The sequence below is a fragment of the Lepisma saccharinum genome, chromosome 18 (assembly GCF_977018435.1).
Source record: "Lepisma saccharinum chromosome 18, izLepSacc3.1, whole genome shotgun sequence".
Taxonomy (NCBI): Eukaryota; Metazoa; Arthropoda; class Insecta; order Zygentoma; family Lepismatidae; genus Lepisma; species Lepisma saccharinum.
Window position 1 is genome coordinate 32958384 of NC_139246.1, and position 22052 is coordinate 32980435.

Consider the following 22052-nt stretch of genomic DNA (forward strand, 5'->3'; position numbering starts at 1 on the left):
ACTGATTATTACAGCGACGAGATTAACGGTTAATGAAATGACGCGTAGTATTACAATAGGTGGGCTTGATGCAAAAATATGACAAGTCAAATTTTGGGTGAAAATCGTTTATTCGGTTCAGGTGTTGTTGATACCGTATCCAACTATTTTAGGTGATAGTTCCGTAAATTTCTAAGAGATAGCAGCACCATGCAGACTGTCGTTTTTCCCTTAAATAATTTTACTTCTAAATCTTGAGAAGGTGATAAGTCACTGTAAGGTGACGTCATGCAGTGACGTGCTGTCCAATCCTACGACGTAATTGTTTAATTTCTACACTGATGTTGCCTAATTCAAAAGAGGCAAGGTGATAAAACTGGGTGGGGGGAAGACAGTATATTTCACTTTGTAGATCATTGATTGATTTGCTTTATTTTACTTCGCTTTTTGTGCTACTTTTGGCTAATTTGCGAAGATTGGGATGAGTGATGATATAATGAATCGACACTCAGAAACATCCATGCCCAGGCCGGGATTCTAGGCCGGGACCCCTGGCGTCATGTGCTAACCGCTCCTCCCCGGGGCCGACCTTTTGTAGATAAGATTTAGCATAGTGCGGGGGCAAAATTGGCGAAAAGTAGAGAGGCAACTGCATCCACGACCCAGCCCCGTAATCACCGCCACTGGACAATAGTGATAAGGACATTTACTCTCGACCATCAGGTGATAATTCGTCGTCTTCAAGTCAAGAAATTAAGCAATAAAATAATTTGTGGCATGTCATACTATTGTCTGTAATTTCTAGAACTCCTTCAGGCGAAATATTTGGTACAAAATTACTTACGACATCAAATGAATGGCTAATTATGAAGTTCATCGGATATCTTCGAAAAGTAACAAAAACGTGTGAATAAAGTATAATGTTGTAATATAAAAGTTATTTAAGTTATTTAGAGAATGTGACTTATCATATTGTTGCCACGAGACATTCAGTGGGTTTATTACATGAGGGCAAGAACATGAGAAGCCAAAACAACCGCGTGTATTATTTTACAAAAGAAATACATTTGAGTAAAGTAACACTCAAAGCATACTCGTTTGACTCACATACGAGATAAGATATTTTTTTCAAAACTTAGGAAGCCTGGCGAACATTAAATTAATATTTAAAATATGGAATTTTTCAAATTAAAAATTGTTCTACTGAAACATTTACCGAATGTGGCTTGTCATGTCGTTGCACCAAACCCTTCAATTAATAATAGTTAGCATTAAGTATTTACATAAACATTAGATAAAATCAAGTACATTGGACACAAGACTTCCCTTTTTAAAATTGAAACTGACGGAAATCATGCAAGAATCAGCTCGACCAACCGGGGCGAAAATCTTGAATTAAATGTATACCGTAACGCAAGTCCCATGCTGCGTTTGGGATCGAACCAAGAACCTCTAGATTGAATTGGGTGATGTAGTTATTTCTCATTCATCTCTCAGATGGTTATCACTCGCTTGGGCTAAATGTGATAAATGCAAGAGGTTACATTTAAAGGAATGGTGATAGAAATTAACTTAGGTTAGATATGGGTTTTATACTCTACATGACTGAACCGATATGGATTGGTTAAGAAAGGATATTACTTGCCTTACAAATAGATGAAGATTGTTCCTACACTTGTCCTCTCAAATATCACTTGTCTGACCTCACTGTCAGACATCGAATCTATGACACACCATGGTCCAATAATCGTTCTCCAGTTTGCTTCTCTCTCACCATCCGCAGACCTTACTCTGTCTCGTATTCTCGCCAACTGATCACACGAATTCGTGTATTGTACGAGGGCTATTTTTCTTGTACTGGCAACACTGTTGGTATACGCTTTACAGTTCTCGCTGGGACAAAATACAATCGGATCTTGTTTAGTCTTGAACTACGGATCGTGTGTAGGTGTTTGGTGCTGAATAGTACTGTTGTGTGGTAGTTAGAAGACGTTAAAGTGAAGTCTGTGTATAATACCGCCCAGAACAATGATCACGCGTGAAGAATAGCGAATATTCATCAAATTTCAGGTTGCATGTGGAATGAATGCACGGTAAATTCACAAGGGCTTACGCGAAGCATGTGGAGACCACGTTGTTAGATGGGCCAAGGCATTTGAAAGTGGTAGTGAATCAGCGGCGAGAGAACATGGTGGTGAGCATCCTCGCACGGCAACAGATCCAAAACACCTTGAAGCACTTTACAGATTGCTGGAGAATGATCGACGTTGTAGTGAATTAGCAAATAAACTGAAGATTTCCCCATCCTCTGTATACCACATGCTAACTCAGAACCTCGGCCTGCGTAAGATATCGGCAAAATGGGTACCGCATATCCTGACGGAAGTTCAGCAATGGCACAAAGGAGAATGTGCACGCATGCACCTTGCACGTTGGCGATTGGAAGGTAACGCATTCATTGCTCGCATTCTTGTCACTGACGAGACGTGGGCCAGATCGTACGAGCCGGAATTGAAGCGGCAACCGAATGAGTGGCGTCATCCGGCTTCACCACGTCCTAAAAAAGGAACCGGCGAATTTGAAGGTGATGATGATTGTGTCATATGACCATGAAGGGGTTATCCTTGCACATAGTGTTCGAAAAGTTGTCACGTGAATGCAGACTATTACGTCAGTTGCCTTCGTGACCATTTGCGCCCTGCTCTTAGGCGCAAGAGACCACATCTCCTGCAAGCAAGACCCATCATTCTCCACGATAACGCAACATATCATACAGCACAAGTGGTGCAGAACGTACTGCAACAATGGGATTGGGAGGTGTTGAGCACCCACCTTATTCTCCTGACATGAGCACCTGCGACTTTGATTTGTTTTCCAAGATGAAGGAACCTGCTGAGGGGGAAATGCTTTCCAGACATCCCGAGCATTTCGGCCACAGGGCGGTCTCTGCGCACACTGGCACGAACGGAAGCTATCAATGGCACCCAACGACTGCCAATTGTTTGGAAACGTGTTCACGCAGCAGCAGGAAATTACATAGAATAATTGTAAATGATTTCAGGTATCATATTTTCACGTCTCTTTCTCATACATGTTGCCACTACAAGAACAATTGCCCTCGTATATTTCTTTTTCAAACTCAATAATGGAGCACTGGGGCCAATTAAAATCACTACCAACCCTTGCCATAGCGACACAGCGTATTGCTGTCATTCAGACAATGGCTTGGCAATGACCAGAACTACACTCTGTCCCGCTTATCTCTGTAGCAGGCGAACGAAAACAAGTCTCCGCGCAAGTAGTGATGCGAGACGGCTTCACCAAGGAACAATGGGAGGAATGGGATTGCGTGGAGAGGGGAAAGCGACTCCAGTTAACAGCCTTCACAGCAGCGTATACTGCTTCGCTCTGCCCACTCAATTTTCCCCACTTCTCTGACTCTATGCGGGACCTTCCTCCAGAGATAATGCGACAGGGTATAGAAGTATCCAGGTCCGACGATAAGCATCAGAACGGCAGAGAATACGGAGCCTAAACCGCTTGGAAGGAAAATTGATTGACTGATTGACTGATTTGCTTTATTTCACTTCGCTTTTTGTGTCACTTTTGCCTAATTTGCGAAGATGAGGATGAGCGATGATATGATGAAATTGATGAACGTACACTCACAAACATCCATGCCCAGGTCGGAATTCGAACGCGGGACCCTGGAGTCGTAGCGCAATGTGCTAACCACTCCGCCACAGGGGCCGGCAGGTTGGAAGGAAAATATTGCAAGCTAGCAAAATTTTGATGGTGATCAACCAAAACATGAAACAATTCGGAACATTAGCCGATGCTAATTAGGAACAGTCATATGAGCCAATACAGTTTGTTCCTAAGACAGAGCATTGTCACACAATCCAACAGCTTGGGACGTTTGTGATATTTCCTAAAAGAAAATAAGCACAAAGTAACATATTTACAAAGGAGACATAACTAATATAATAGCCAATACATGTACGCTTGGTCGTATGCTAACATCTAATAAATTACACTAATAAATCACATTATATTTTGCTGATAAGTAGATTTTTAGGTTCTAAAAAGTGTGGTTTTAGGTTCATAAAATAGGCTCTAAAAATCCTAAAATAGGTTATAAAAACTTAAAATAGGTTCTAAAAATTCTAAAATAGGTCCTAAAAATCTAAAGTTAGGCTAGAAAAATCCTGAAGTAGGTTCAAAAAAACTTACAGAAGTTCAAAATTCTTGAAAAATCCTGATTAGGTATAGTCACCGACAATGAAAATGGGACACCTATATCCTGAAATACGCACTCTCTTGCATAACGTTGTGTGTGTTGACTAACATTACGGCGATGGCAGAACTTACCATTGGAAATTTGCTATTAAAATCCACTCTTCGCCGTATAGTTAGGCAACATTGTAGCCTCCCCGATGGCGTGCGCAGTTATAGCGTCGTCGCCTTGCAATCAAGGTGCCCCGGGTTCCATACCCGGTGGATGCACATGGTGGTTCGGATCCCACTTTAAACTGTAGGTCCAGTCTCGATTAGCCTTAATGTGCATAAAATGGACCTAAACACCAACTCAATCAATCGTTAGGTAACAATATTTTTCCATGTTATCCACAGTCAAACTCCGCAATTTTGTTTGTGGGGATCATCTTTGTCTGCGAGGATCATCTTATATGCTCAAAATAATCTTTTAACAAAAACATAGTCAGTGGTGGAAACTTCAATGCTGAAATGTTAGTTTGCAAGGCGTGAATGCCACAAAGCAGCAAAGTGACGCGAAAGTGAGCAAGACCACACAGATCAGACCACTTTGGGTTGTTCAGGTAACAGTGGCACCAGATATTTTTCTTTGTTTAGAGCTTTGAAAATTCACCATCCACTTGGAGGGAGGGTAATCGACAGAGAGTACGTTTCAAACACGTTCGTCATTGAAATGCCTCTGTGACATAAAAATTCTGTAAAACCTTCAAAAATATATAAAAACCTAAACATAAAGGCTTGATTTATGCGCAAAAACCTAAAATAGGTTCTAACAAGCAAAATAGGTTGACATAACTTATTTTTTCTTACATTCCTATAAAGGAAAAAATAGGTTGAAAACATAAAATCCAAGGTCTGTTGATAAGCAATTAGGCGAAACGGGGCTACGCGGTAAAGACTGTTCAATATGCCTCCACAAGAGATCCAAGTCGAGTGTCATTAAATACAAAGTAAGAGTATTGGGTAGTGCGCCATTATTAAGGTCCAAGGAGTTCTGTTGTGTCCCGATTATAACGTACTGGCTATGACAAAAAACGATTGAGTTAGTCTTTAAGCTAAGCGAGAATGAATCCGCCGCTAAAGGTGGAAACCGAATCACTTTGTTCCCATCGGGTATTGAGCCCGGGACCCCTTGATTACAAGGTAACGACTTTACAACAAAGCCTTCGACGAGGCTGTAACAAAAAAGGTATGAAAGATGCGAGCACTAACAATTTGGAGTACAGGAGAAAAGTTGAGTAAGATATGTAATGAGGACATCAGGAAAATAATGGGAAAAGAAAAACAAGAGTTGCAAATAGGGTAGGAAGAATGTAACACACATGAGAATAATGTGGAGAAGAGCCAGTTAGGAAGATTTACCAAATGAAAACCATCGACAAAATGGAAAGAAGAAAAGTAGGCATATGAAATGGGGATAGAGATGAAGTAAGACGATGGAGAGATATAAAAGCAAAATGCAACGTTTGATCTACAGTGGCGTCGCCATATGGTGGAAAAGGGTGGGCTCTATCCAACTTGAAATGGTCTTAGTCCACCTAAATTTAGGGGATCATTTTAGTGGACAAAATCACAGACACACAGGCGAATGAAGTAAAAGAATGATGCAAAAATCGATAGAAGGAGATAGGTAAGCAGAGATAGAAAGAAAGAAAATGAAAATACAATGGAGGAAGGAAGAAAGAGAGAGAAAAAGAGATATGTAGACGTAGAAGAAAAGAGAGAGAGAAAAATTCAAAGTGTCATATATGGAAAGAGAGAAAATGTAGAAAAGTTTAAAGGAATGGAGGGAGAGAGAGGTAAAAAGGGAAACAAGGACAATAAGAAAGAAAAAGAGAGATAAATTTAAAGACTTTCCTGTCGACGCTAGAAAATGACCACGGCAAGATGGATAGAATACATTAGTAATACATAAAATTACAGAGCTGTATGCTGTATTGAAGATCGAACTCAGGAATACCTGATTGAATGCCAAGAACACAGCATGTAAATGAAGAAAATTATCTAAATGCAACTACCTTATCAGCTTGGCAAAATGTATGTTCGATCTATAAAGCGTGTAAACTAATTCTTCCATGAAAAATCCTGAAAATAATGGTCAACATTTTTATATTTAACTAGGTGATTAACCGGCGTTGCCCGGGTATTAATTTATCCAAATCTTTTATTAAAGTTGTTCGTGGGAAAAACATGGTGATCTTAAATCCACTCCGCAGTACTTAATAGACTGTCCCTGTAACATGTTGATCGTGATCGAGAAAGCAACTCTCTCTCTCTCTCTCTCTCTCTCTCTCTCGCTCTCTCTCTCAAATACATATATCATATATATCATCGTCAATGTGACCAATTAGCTTAGCGATCCCGAAAACTATGGATTCGACACTAATATCGGTCGTTTTCGAATATTTTTACATGTCACCCCTTCCCAGCCCTTCCCCAGGTGCCAGGGGTGTCTTACCCATACAATATTTCTTTACAGATTGTAAGTGATGTGTGTATCAAGTTTGGTTGAAATTGCTCCAGGCGTTCGATAGTTATGCCGGAACAAACATACACACATCCATCCATTTCTATATATATAGATAGATTGAATTTTATTCTTACGTAAGAATTTAACAATTAGCCAACACCCTTCAAATCAAAATGTATAATCTACAAACTGTTTACAAGAGATAACAATTGCACAAATCTGACAGGTTTTGATAAAGGACACACCTGGCACACATTTGCAAGTACAGTTTTGCCTAATGAAACTGCTGACGTCACTCTTCTATTAAGGCGAGTGTAATGCATTCTTATCTTGTTGGTGATATCGGCAGGACTGATAAAACTTATCAGCTCCTTGGTTGGGTTGTGATAAATTAATCATTCTTCAAATCGACTTGGTGCTTTTTCTGATTCCTGTGATTCTGTGCTAGCAGCTTTTATAGTTCAGGTAAGAAATGCTTTCACTAATTGTTTTATTAGGACTAAACGTTCAGTCAATGAATTTAATAGTATTGTGTAATTCATATGCACGACGTGCAATGTGAGTCGTTTTTACATTGATGCCTTGTTTCATTTTCTATCACAAACAGTTACGTCATAATAACTGTGTAATATTGTATAATTATTTACACTTACCCTATATTTATGTAAATTGAAAGCTACTGCACAATATATTTGAATATTCTGAATTTTAGGTTTTGAGTTTTCCTCTTAATTGATTGAGTTGGTGTTTTAAGTCCACTTTATGCACAGTAAGGCTAATTGGGACTGGAACAACAGTCTAACCCTTCATTAGGCGCGTTATTGCATAAATAATACGAAGCAAACTGTCCATCACCATGTTCATGCACTTTGTTTTACTCAATGAGAGCATCAAGAATTGAAACAAAACCATAAACAAGCTGCTGACAGTCTTAAAAATATATTGCTTAAAAAGACGTACGATGCAAGAGAAAAACCAATGCAAAAAGTCGTGGATAATTTGCCGAGCAATACTTATGGATTCCACTTTACACCTGACCCCCAACACTTTAACCATCTTTAAGGTATGAAATTCATCGTGATTAAACTGAACATGCGTGCTGAACGACTGACGTTAACTTTATAACGTGGTTTAGAAGCGCAACAGAACGAGCTTAAAACAAAGATAAAGACAGAACGTTCAGCTACACAAAAGCACTCATGTGGAATATAGTTCACAGTGTTGCAATCTCGCATCGTAATGAATATCAACGGGGGACAAATGTACCCCACACGCTTAACGAAGGATTAAAGTGGTGTCCGTAGCTCTATGTGCCTCTACCGGGTATCGAACCCGGGACCCCTTGATTGCCTCAAGTCTGGAACGGAGTCACTTTTAAAACTTCGCTAAAAAGACTCAGGTAGTGTGAGAGAATGTTGTAGGTCTCAACGTAGAAAAAATGTCTTCGGAATTAAGACACAACCCTTCCATTTAATATAGCGTCATTCGTGTTCAGGCAGCGAGTGTTCGCAATTGGGACTGTTCGCCAATAGAACGACACCGTTTATTGACGTAACAATATCAAGTACGTAACAATAGTCAAGAAGTATGAGTAGTACAAAAATGAGACGTTAGATGTCGAATTAAAGTTAATAATAGCTGCTTATAGTTGTGAAAAAATATCATACTGTGCAAGGAAAATGTATGTGTAAGTTATCCCTATAAATTGTTTTACGTAATCTGGAGGCAGGAAGTACTACAGAAATGACGTATCTACGATTCAGTCTTGTGATTATAAGCTTTTCCTGAAACTAAAGGAGTTCTAAGAATTAGTTTGATTACTGAAATGAGTTGTAGATAATTATTGAGCCGGTATTGCTATCTTGCGATTACAAGTTTGTGTCAAGTGTGCTGGTATATACTAGCTTCTCCCATGTATAGGCCAAAGATTGGTACCTTCTAAAGTCAGAAATTAATAACTCAATTTATTTTCCAGATCAAAAATTTTGTTCAAATTTATTATTCACATTACACATTGAAGTATTATTTACTAATTACCTCACGATTCGTATGAAAATACTGTATAACCTTGTATTAGTTCTAACTGCATCGAAGAGTTATCAATTCACGATCTAACCACTTAACGATCCGGCTTCGATTCCGTAGTTAGGCAACAAGGCGTTGCTAACAGCCCATCTCCCCCAATGCCCCAGATCATGTCATAATCCCCATGAAGTATTTAATTACGACAGCGCGTATACAACTATTGTATTGCTGAAAGTTAGTTTTTTTGCTTTACTGAAAACTTTATCTACCGACCTTTAGTTCTGCCTCTTCTTCATCTAACGGATTAAATATGATTCATGTAGTAGCAAAGGTGACTTCGAATCAGTTAAAGTAAATGGATTGCTAAAGATTATGATACCCCCCCCCCCCCCCCGACTTCATAGCACATATTGCGGCGTGGTGCTAAGCTGTGAACATAATTTTACATATATTTTTAAAAATATGTATGTTGGATTTTATATTATTTTTATGGAAAAACTTCCCGAAAATTATAGTGGCGCGGTAAGCATCATTAACCTCCGCCTCGGGGGACACCCCTGGTGACCAGGGGGACAAATGTGAACTTTAGATCTAGACAGCAGTGGAATGATAGTCTGCCTTTCACCTTACCCATATGTGAAATATCCCATATCATTTGTAGCCTCTCCGATTGCGCAGCGGTACTGTCGCCTTGTAATCAAGGGGTCCCGGGTTCTATACCCGGTGGATGCACATAGTGGTTCGGATCCCAGTTTAAAATGTAGGTCCAGTCCCGATTAGCCTTACTATGCATAAAGTGGACTTAGAACACCAACTCAATCAATCAATCTATGAATATCATTTGTAGCAGAACCACGTGTTTACACATGCACATACACACAGATATATACCGGTGTGTGTGTATATATATATATATATATATATATATATATATATATATATATATATAGAGAGAGAGAGAGAGAGAGAGAGAGAGAGAGAGAGAAATAAATAGAATCATAGATACAGAGGCGAGAGAGACCACCTGTTTGTTACAAAAATAACGTTACGTATTCTGTAAATATACCGGGTGGTCCAAAAGTCCCAGAACGGTCACATATCGTGAGAAATACACATCGAATCTGAAAACGAAATAAGGCGTGTTTAATAAATGAAAGAAAGCTATCAATGATATCAAATTTGATTTCCAACCCCGCCCACTTGGGGTGGGGCGGGGGTCAACTGTGAAATTTTAAATGGCAACCCCCATTTTGTATTCTAGAATCGGAAAGAGGACTTCATTCCGAGTCCAACGAGCTATCGACCATTCGCCTAGATCAATTACGAACGGAGATATATAGACCCCCCCCTTCCATATACTTTTTTTTAAAAAAAATTAAAATCGCCATATCTCCGTTCCTAATCGAGCTAAGAGGATGGTTGTAGCTCGTTGGCCTCGGAATGAAGTCCTCTTTCCGATTCTACAATACAAAATTGGGGTTGCCATTTAAAATTTCACAGTTGACCCCCGCCCCACCCCAAGGGGGCGGGGTTGGGAATCAAATGTGGTATCCTTGAATAGCTTTCTTTCATTTATTAAACACGCATTATTTCTTTTTCAGATTCGATGTGTATTTCTCACGATATGTGACCGTTCTGGGACTTTTGGATCACCCGGTATAATAAATAATAAATAAAGAACCCGTAGCGCAATATCCCATGACGGCCAGATCCTACCTACCGACTGATGACGTCACTTCCATCTACTAAGGTGGAAGATCATCCAACCAGTTACAGGGTGACGTGGGGTCAGCAGGACGAACCCCCAGTTGTCGTTGTGGGTTTCCATGACCGGGTTACGCTACTCATTCGTACCTTCCCAATCTCCTCACGACGGTGGGTGACCACCGGTTCCATACACAGGCCGAAATCTCAGGAGAGAAGCTGTTAAGCTCCCCCAAGGGATCCAAACCTGCGCGCGTCCCGTAGCCTGACCCCAAAGCATGACGACTTAGACCGTACGGCCACGGGACAGGACATAAATATAAAGAGTAAATTCCAACTTGTTTCCGTTTCTTATCCTAAATTCTATTTTCAATATTTATTCAGAGCCTTATTATACCTATTGTTTCATTAGAATGTAAAAGTTCGATTCTAGAATGATATCTGTGATCTTTCACAAGAATGTCTAGTTAAATCTCTCAACACATGCGTAACCTAGAAATTTCATATTTAATGTATTTTATACACGCACATATTCCATGTGCGGGGTGATGGAAATATTGCTTTTCTGCGCCAACCATATTTTAAGAATATAGGTATTAAATTTTAAGATCAGTAAAATATATGAAGTAATTGGGACAAATAGGTTGCATCTAATTATGATTATCACCATTAGACCAAAGAGCAGAAAAGTTCGCTACATGGAGGAAAATGTCAGAGCACATTTCCTGCCATCTGCTTCAAATGGGACGAATTTCTTAGACATTGTCAACAATACATCTATAATTAATAAATTATTTCGTCTTGAATATCATTTATTCGCATCAATAAGGAAATGATTTAATTTTAAGCAGAATAATATGCAATAATACATAGTATTAGTACTTGAGCCAAGTTTTATAATTTCAAACATTGGTAGTATGTATTAAAAGTTGTATCTGTGAATAATATGCACGGGTTTAAAACATGGTAAATGACATTTTGGTCATATTTGAGTTACAAAGTAAAATGCGCCATCCTTCAATTTTCGAGTGAAATTGCCATGTCATACAATTTGCATTGGACTCATTGAAGCCTTCTGAAATTGGTAAACACAACACAAACACAAATTATCTACGGTATATCTTCTTTTGTTTCTTAATGAACTCAGAAATGACCAAAATGTTACTTAGCATGTTTTACACCCGAGCATATTAATATTAGTATTATATTACAATTGCTACATGTGAAAAACAGGCATATTGTTGCATATTTAAATTTTATCAACCATATTACTTGAATTAGGAATATGGGCTTGCTTACTTCAATACGGGAAGAAATTGCAGAAAAACAACCCGGAATTTTTGATCCCCAGAACGAAGTCGTTCTCGTTCTTTTTACTTTTTTATGTAAGATACCTGAACCCAATATGGCCTATTTTCTGTTTCCAAGTAGTTACAAGATTAATTCAACAGTTAGCGTTAGTATGTCATTTAGACTGTCCGAATGATGGAACCTGTTGGCTGTACCTATAGTACAGTAACGTGAGGACAAAGAATCGAAATAGATGAACCTCGTGAATATGATCTGCGTGATCTAATATTGCACAAGTAAGTTATTACTTATTATATCTCTAGTCCACATTTTCATAGCTCATAATTTGTACTTTACTACAATGTACATGGTTTAGATTTTAATCAAGTCCTGTTTATAACAAAGGAAACCATATGGACTCAATATGGCCTACGTAGGAATATATCGTGAAAGACAAATACAAATACGACATTTGTTACTCTTGTGTTCATGTAGAGTGTCTGGAAGTCACTATGGATGATAAGGACTTTACATTTGTCCAGACTGTGATGTGTAATCCATGGCCTTCTGGTAACAAATTGTGACACGTCACTTCCTTGCTTATTGCTTTGTAATCAAAGTTATTTATTTGTGCAAATCTCATATGTTATTATGTAAATAAAACGTAAGTGTTTCAATATACTACTTATCTATCAATAACAACGACATTGTGGTACTTTCTTTACAATTTCTGTTGCATTATTTTAAAAAAGAGACCAAAATATGGCCTACGTAACTTTTTAATAAAATTTTCCCTGCACCCATGTTATTATTCGGAACTGGCTCCAATTTTCAGTAAACGTCCGGAAATATTCACTCTTTTGAATCTTGTAACTTGTTTTACCTTTCTGACATTGTACACCATTAGAAACAACCGCAAACCTTAGGTAGTCCATATTGGATTCAGGTAGCTTATGTATTGGCCAGATGCCGAGAATTCCTGTTTGCAGAAGTGGGTTGAATAAACTGCAGTAAACTGTAGGAGGACATGTGATAACACAGAGAATTCCTTCTTTTCCTTAAATCCAGAACTGTTGTAGCTTGTTTTCCTAAAGTTAAGCTTCAAAGTTCGATCCTTCTGAAGTTTAGACAATCCTTCTGCCTGTTGTAATGATATGTGTTTTGTGTTTTCTGTGGCAACAGCAAAAGAGGTTGCGACTCCAGTCATATGCATTCACATTGGCGGTAGTGAACTATCGTTCCCCTGTATCCTCCAAACCAGAAAGATTTTCTAAAATCAAACTGGAATCAATATTCAGATCAATATCAGTGGTGAGTGGAAACATTTGAAGGTCACAGCTTTTCATCTATTCACAAAGGCGGACATACTCGTACAAAACTTGACATAAACCTTTCTTCTGGAAAGAGCAAAAAGTTATGAAATGTAACACTTGTTATACAGAGCAGATATTTCGACATATTAAATATATGTCGAACATATGTTTCTGAGTCTTATTTTCAAGTTCACCTTTGTGCCACAGATAGGCTAGTCGTGACTGGACCTATAGTTTAAAGTGAGTTCCGAATCACTGTGTGCCTGTAGTGTGTATCGAATATATGTATATATGTGTGTGTGTGTGTGTGTGTGTGTGTGTGTGTGTGTGCGTGCTGTATATGTCTATATGTAGTATTAACATCCAGACAATTGCAAGTATTAGTTCTAGATCCAATTTGGTCACATAAAGTAATCGGGACAATACCTTCAAAGGGAAATTCGAGGTGAAATATACTAACATCAGGAAAGGAAGCCAAGAGCCATTTGATTATAAGGTGATAGCAATAGTAGATTATTGTGAAATACAAGTAGTACTAAGTGTATTTGTATCAACAATGACTGTGTCACAAAAGTAAAGAAATATTTGACCTAGAACGCTCTCGCGTTGTGTCCAGCAGTTAACGTCAGCATTGTACAGTTAACAATAAGTCCCGGACTCCATTTCTAGTGTCCGCATACTTAAGTGTTTAGTAAATCTAGTCTCAAGCAATGTTTTGTGCCAGACTGTTTTGCTATCTGGAAAAGCATTCCTCAAACATTTGTTGTTCTAACTATCTAACCTTCTTAAACCCGAAGGTTTATGGCTGCAGCAACAAAGGCCTTCCATCCTGAGCAAGATCTATCCACTCCTTTCCCCCCTTACGGATTTCCTTTAGGTCCATCTGAACGTTATTTCTCCATCTTCGTCTTGGCCTTCCCACTGGTCTCTTACCATCAGGCTTCCCAACAAAAAAATTGTAAACTCCTCTTTTCTCTCCCATTCGTGCCACATGGCCTGCCCACCTAAGTCTTCTTGGTTTAATAATTCTAATAATATCTGGACATGAATACAAATTATGTAGTTCTAAATTATGTAACCTTCTCCACTCCCCTGTCTCTCCTCATTCCTTTTAGGCCTAAATATTTTCCTAACGATCTTATTTTCATACACTTTTAATTTATGTTCCTCTTTCAATGTAAGGAACCAAGTTTCGCATCCATATAATACTACAGGCAAAATTACTGTTTTGTATATTTTAACTTTTATTTTCTTAGATATTATACGAGATGATAAAAGTTTATAAATTGATTGATTTAATTTATTTTACTTCGCGTTTTGTGCCTCTAGGCTAATTTGCGAAGATGGGGATGAGTGATGAAATGATGAAATTGATGAATGGACATTCACAAACAACCAAGCCCGACCGGGATTCGAACCCGGGACCCTTGGCGTCGCAGCGCGATGTGCTAACCACTCGGCCACAGGGTCGGGCTAAAGTTTATAAACATTCGTTGTTCGTTTTAATATAATGATATCAATCCGCCAATGCCTTTATACTTCCATAATTCCATTATGCTTTAAAATAACGCATCGAGATTGTCATTTGATGTAAAACTATATTTTCTTTCTTCCCCTTCATACTAGCATTAAAAATATTCTAATGTTCAAAATTATCAGTTAAGAATGCAACTTCTGAATATCATGTGCCGCTGCTGTCAGGTCTCTTTTTGGTAAATATTGGTAATAATCCACTCTTCAGTGTTCAAAAATCTAGAGATTGCATTACCTTTGTGCAACTATAAACAGAGCACATGAACTTCAGAAGTCTAGTTTTTTCTGCTCTTCTTTTAATTAATGTAGTTAACTATCGCAACAACTGAGTCCACTATGCTCTTTCGGATGAAAATTGCTACCAAAGCGTTGTCGCACGTACGTGTTGTGTATTCACACACACGCAGATGTAACTAAAGATGTCCAGTATACTTTCAAGAGATAAGCTCCGCATAATCTTACATTAGATATTGAACACCAAAAGCTACTAAACATTTACAACGAAGTCCATCGTCTTCTTCTTCTTCTTCATGCCCCTCACCGCTTGTATGGTAGCAGTCTTGGGCAACGGTCTGAAAACATTGAGGGCTGGAAATTCGCGCACTAGTAGCACAATATTTTGTTACACTTCACTTCACTGTCACTATAACACTGCAATGATGAGGGATGATATCAAAAGCGAAGTTCACACTGTCGAGCAAATCCATAGAGAATCCACATAGTAGAGGGGGAAGGTGATGAAAGTAAAGAGGGCAAGGAGAGAGGAAAAGGAACCTTTTTTCGAAGGAGTCTGTGAAAGAGTGCCTGACGTTGTGTATTCCATAGCGGGCATTGAAAAAATAAATGGGTGGGGGTTTGTTTATGTTCTCCACAGGTACAATTGAGAGAGGGAGTTTGGTGAATTCTTGCCAGATGATCGTTTGTGGTCTCGTGCCCCGTTCTAAGGCGTAGGATACAAGTGATCACTTCACGAGGCATTTTTAGGTGATGAAACCAGGGTAGAATAGGGAGTTTATCGATGAACCATTTATAAGTAGTGGTTTTTGCCACTGCGGCATGAACCCAATTTTCCCATTGGGAATGATTTTTTTTTTTTTTTGACCCGAGGTAAAAGATCAGTATAGGCAAGTCGGATAGGAGAGGGGGAAGGAACGTCCACAGCTGTTTTGGCATAAAGATCCACTAGGTCTTGATAAGGATTAAGATTGCTATGCGCTTTGACATAAGTGAACTGTACTCGTTGGTCGTTGTGGTGGAGGTGAAAGTACTCCTGTAAAATTAAGGTGGGAAAGAGTTGCAACCGATAAGCTGCCTTACCACAACGAGCGATTGTAAATAATACACTGAGGGTATCTGTGAGAATTAAAGTTTGCGTGTAGTGTGCTTCACGAGCGTGGAGCAAAGCCTGATAAATGGCATAGCACTCTGCCGAGTAAATAGACGCTTCTGACGATAAGGAAAATTGACGTACAACATTGTATCGAGGGACATAAAAGGCACATCCAACGCGGTCGGCATCTTTGGAACCGTCTGTGTAAATAAAAGTGTAGTCGGGCCATAATTCTTTGTAGTATTCGTGTCGACCGAAATCGGTATAATTAATATTAGGGAGAGGAGCGGTCAGTATCGGTAAAGTGTAAATCAAAGGAGATGTAAATGTGGAGCTGAGATGTTAAGCGTCTCGATCAATATTATAACAAGACAAAAAAGAAAAGCCGAGGGCGAAAGCGATCGAGGGTTAAAGTTTCGTTCAGTTGTCGTTGAATAGCGAATACGGTATTGAAGGGGTGAGGGTGTCGTTCCCATGTTTTCAATATGTATTTCATGGTAGAGTATTGGTATCTGAAGGAGAGAGGTGGTTCAGCACTCTCTCCATAAACGCTAACATTGGGACTAGATGCCATTAAGTCGAGGCAAAGGCGGAGTGCCTGACGTTGTAAAATATCCATTTTTTGTAGCCAGCGATCAGACATCCCGCCCAATACGGGAGCCGAATAATCAAAAAGTGAACGAAAACAATTCTTATAAAACAAAAGCATAATGGAGGGGTGGCCCCCCCATTTGGTAGTGGCAAGCCCTTTCAAAATGTTTAACAATTTTGTCCCTCTTGTGAGCAAATATGTAAGATGTGGTTGCCAAGTTAATTTACGGTCAAAATGAATCCCTAAGTATTTACAGGTTTGAACCACCGGAATTTGATGTAAATGAGTTAAATTGTTAGGATAACGAGTAAGCATATACTGATTGAAAATAATGATCTGAGATTTCTCAGGGGAAAATGATAAACCGCGTAGCGATAATTGATCTCGTAATTGAATGATAAAGTTGCGTAAGTCTAAGATGCCTCGAGTGGCATCTGATGTGCTATTATAGAAACAAAAATCGTCAGCTTATTGAAGGATATGATGATTTGAATTTAGTGTTTGATGTAAGTACTGTGTATATATATTAAAGACGATTGGACTGAGTGGGGAGCCTTGTGGGACACCACTCCGGATTAATCGTGGTCCCGTGACATTATGGGGAAACCAAAAAACCAATATGCGTTCTTGATATAAATGCCATATTAATTGTGCTACCACCGGATGAATATGAAGAGCATCAAGAATTTGGTATAATATTGGAATTTGAACCGAATCGTAGGCGTGAGCAACATCTATGAATAAACTAAAGCAATATTGTCGCAATATTTGGCTATTCTGAAGTGCCACTGTAAGGGTAAATATAGCATCTTGACTGCGAACCCCGGTGCGAAAACCCATTTGGGAGGGAGGAAAAAAATTGCGTTTCTCTAAATTCCAAGATATTCGGTGTTGTAAAGTTCTTTCAAATAGTTTAGCCATAACTGGTATGAGAACAATAGGGCGGTAAGACGTAGCATGTATAGCTGGTTTATTTGGTTTTAATATCGGAATAACAACATGTTGGGTCCAACTTCTCGGGATTTTACCCCTACAATAAACAGAGTTAAAAATCGCAGTGAGAATATTAAGTCCTTGTTCTGGTAAATGTTTGAGGATGTCATAAGTGATACCATCATATCCTGGGGCAGTAGATGGGATGTTCTCTAGAATATGCTGAAGTTCCGGTATTGTCACAGCAGGGAAATCTGCTGTGAATGTAATGTTTGTCTGGTCTATAAAGGGGGGAGGTAAGGTGACTGTAGGAGGTGTGAGGAGATCCATAAATTCAACTTCCCAGGCAGTATTAATCGGTCGGGGACGAGGAACATGGGGGTGTCGTAAAGAGTTGAATTTGCGCCAAATGACTCCGATTGGGAGATTCACATCAAGGGACTGACAGAAGAGTTTCCATGCCTGTCGTTTTGCTTTGGTATATGTATTTTTTGCGATAGTCTGAATGTTGTGTAGTACTAGCCAGGTTTCGGGCGTGGGGTGTTTGGCATAAAATATTGTGAGTGCTTTTTTTCTATTTTTGATGGCGGCACATTGAGTGTTCCACCAATGAATCTTGGGAAATCGATCGATGGTAAAAAATTTTGGCGCGTTCCGCTCCGATCAAGAGCTAACGTAATCATGTGGAGGAATTGGGTATATGTCATAGTGTGGTGGGAGGGTATAGTATCCGTATAATATAATTTAAGAAAATAAGAGCGGAAGGCGGTCCAGTTAATAGAGTTACGTGTCCATCGACGGACAGGAATGTCAATCACGCCTGTATTCGAGAAATTATTCGGTAAACAAAGAAAGATCGGAGTGTGATCACTCCCTCGTAAGTCAAAATTATTGATCCAATTGATATGAGAGAAAAGGTTAGGGGATACTAATGTGAGATCGATATTGGTCGGGCGGGAACCATTGTGTGGATAGTGGGTGGGGGTACCGTCATTCATAATAATAAAATCATTCTCAATGATCCAGTTTTCAATGGTGTAACCTAATCGATCTGTCAGGACATTGCCCCACAGCTGGTGATGGCTGTTAAAATCACCGGTTATTAAATAGGGTCCTGGGAGGGTGAGGAGTTCATTGAGGGTGGATAACGGGATGGTCTGCGAAAAGTGGGGGGGGAGGAATATAAAGGGATATGAGTGTGAATAAGTGATGATGGAATTGAATGCGTAAAGCAACAATTTCTACGTTATAATATTGAATCAAAGGGAGAGGAGGGGGGAGAGAAAGAAGAGAGTGTGGAATATTTTCATGTACGTAGATAGCAACACCTCGTTGTGCTGGGGGGAAAGGAGGACCGTAGGAAATAAAATGTGGTAATCTGTAGTTCTCATATCGTGAGCCTTTCACCTCTTGTAGGCTAAGAATGTGGGGTTTATAATCCGCCAGAAGTCGCTGTAATTAACATTTTCTGGCCGAAAAACTGCGGACGTTCCATTGAAAAATGACAGGAAATAACATGGGGGAGGAAAGAGAGAGAGAGAGAGAGAGAGAGAACAAAAAGAACACATGAAGGCGGTCTATACCGGGACATTCTAACGGCCCGATATAATAGAAAGTAAATGTGTCGTAAGATATTGAATTTTGCGAATTAATTGTTCTTGTTCTGTGAAGTCGTGAAGTTTAATAGCCGAATTCCAAAGGTGCGGGATAAGGTCCAGGAGAGAGTGATATAGAGATTGGTGATCGCTAGATAATGTCTGATAGTCAGAACGACTGCGATGGACGTCTTGAGACTGGAAACTTGTTCCTGGCATAGCGTTTTTTAGCGGAAGCTGAGGGTTCCGCGGCCGTGGAGATACCGGGGGAATTGCCCGTTTTCCTACGGTTAAGGAAGGACAAATTTCATCCTTTCCTATCGATTGAGAGGGGTGTGCTACCACAGTTATGTCATTATCAGTGTCCGAACTGGAACTGGAGGCATGCCGACGATCCAAGTGTTCAGCACCCGGACGCCTAATCGTTGTTATCAAACTTCTGTGTGGCCGATGGCGGGGTCTGGAAAATTTGGTGTGGTTGGCGAGACCCACCGAGGTGTGGGTGACACTGGGGCCTGCTTCCGGGTGTAAAGGACTAGGTTCTTCTGTTGTCAACGCTGTGAAAGGATTTTCCCAAGCGCTACTGAGTGGCCCAAGTTAACTAGGAGTCGTATTGAGTTTGCTGGGTTTGAGGGGTGGAAAGTCCCGTTTATTATAAATCGGGTTTAGGATCGCTTCCCTGGAAGGAGGGGCCAAATATGTTCCCAAGATTTTTTGTCTTGCGTCATGGTAGGATAAATTTTCCATGGCCATTTTATTTTGGATTTGTGATTCCTGGCTCCAAATTTCACAGGTGCGATCAAGGGCACCATGACCTTGCTTACAGTTAATACAAAATGGGGGCTTGTTACAAGGGGTATCATGGCTTTCAGATCCGCAATTACTGCAGATAGGTTTTGACCTGCATTGGGGTCGTGCGAGTATCTCATACAAACGGAACACTGCAACACTGCCCTGACCCGGGGTTTGACTACCAAGACTTCACTGTTGATAAGCACCTTTTCTGGAAGAAATTTTCCAGAAAGGTGAGACAAACTAATTTGGTATCAACTAATCTAGCTGTTCCATCGTCATTCCGAAGTTTTTTTCTTAAGACGTTTCGCACTGATAACTGGAAAGGGTGAAGCTATTCCGTCAAGAACATCCTGTTCTGTTACATCCATATGCCATAAACTAAACCTTCTCGTTGAACTAAACTTTCAGGAATTTTTGCCCGGACTTCAAGAAGGTCGAGGAAGGGGGCATTTTTGACAAAAGCGTTGGCATGTTCTGCGGAATTAAATGTCACACGCACTCGGTTTTTTCCACTTTGTTCTATCAAATAGACAGGAATATCGGCCTTTCTCAGCCTATTGCCGAGACTGCCGGCAGAAAGTTTGCCAATGTTTCGATTCAATCCCTCTAATAACACGACATAGGGTCCATGGATATCTGAAGAGTACCAGTAAACTAAGGGACTGCGTGGATCCTGTGTGGGCCGCGAAATTTTTTCGTGCACTGTAGGCTCCTCACTTACCTCATGTGTCCGTTTACCTGGGCCTTTAGTTAATTCAAGCATGGATATATCTTCTTTGTCGAGGTGGGGGTTGGTGTGGCCGACTTGTGCCAATTCTACAAGTCCGGCAGCCGCAGACCGTTCCTGTTCGTCCATCATGGTTGGTAGTTAAATGAGACCGGCAATTGCCGGCTTCCTCACGACACGAATTTAAATTCCCGCAAGATGCACAGAAATAACACTGGAACACGTATCAACGGGATATGACTTGTAGTAATGGTATTGATCCTATCTCACACACAACACTACAGTTTCAGCGCACTCGATCACTATTTGATCCTATCACTGTGAACGCCGAAAACCGAATCTATCATATTCTCGCAATACCAAATTACCGAAGTCCATCGTAAAAACAAAACACAATCTGTTAGTGTAAACATATTTCCGTTTCCAAAGGTCTTTTAAACTAAACGGTTCATTTACACGCTTTGAACGATCACAGCGTCACACACAACAGTACGGTTGGATGGGAGCAAATCAAATGTTGAACCTAATCTAATGATATTTAACTACAGTTGTATCCATTTTATTCGTGCCTTTTTGTACTGATATAAGTGTTGTTTAACTGTGGAATAGTATGATTCCCTGTGGACTAATGTTACACAGTATATATTGCGCTATTTATTCCACGACAAAGGCCTGAATTAAATAGGTGAGGTCGGAAGAGTTTTTCTTTTTAATTAATCTACAGGTGGTCCAAATGTGTGGAGACACCCGAATAAAAGTTGAATGACAGAATGTTCCGCAAAACTAACATTGTAGGTTTGTAATAGGGGTGGGGAGAAATGTTATAGGGCATATGACGATGACGATCGCCATCTTGAATTCAACTTCAAAATTTTAAATGGGAAGGGGGTGATATGATATATAAAATTAGGCTAGAATTTCAAGAGAAATGCAATGGTGAAGATTTTTTCGTCATATCTTTAATCAGTAAAACGTTATGACTGAATTCGTATACCAATTTGTTCCATTTCTATGTGTCAGAGAAGAAACATTAAAATGTCTTTAGTGCGTCAGTAACACATTGAGATCAAAGTGACGTTTATGGAAGAGAAGTGCGCATACCTTTGCACACGATTTTAATCGGATACATCCACGAAGAGCTGCGCATTACGAATGGTTGTCTCGACAGTGTGACACTTCCATTGAATGAGAAGTCCTTCACAGTGACAAGGCTAATGTTAATGTACTGTACGGATGTGCAGCAATATTCTACGTGGTGAAATAAAAGATTTGGTAACACGAATATTCCCTTCTTGCGCAAATGGATATCAGTGAAATGGCAAGTCTTTAGGAGAGGTTGTGAACGTGCAAGGACCTCTAGCCTTCCGTTATCTTCCGAGGTTTATTTGTTTAAATCAACTTTATGCACAGAAAAGGCTAATCCTTGCTGGATATACGGTTTAAGACATGTCCGATCCACTATGTGCTTTCACCGGGGATCGAACATGAGGT

The 22052-nt window shown here is 39.7% G+C and overlaps 1 protein-coding gene across 1 annotated transcript in view; it reads left to right on the forward strand.

Annotated features, from left to right (window-relative positions):
* The first annotated feature begins 7104 nt into the window (after nt 1-7104).
* LOC146002204 (uncharacterized) overlaps nt 7105-22052 on the forward strand; it is a 129780-nt gene continuing 114832 nt past the window's right edge. Inside the window, exon 1 of the mRNA XM_083139922.1 lies at nt 7105-7189. The gene's annotated coding sequence lies outside the window, so the exon portion shown is untranslated. The remainder of the gene's footprint in view (nt 7190-22052) is intronic.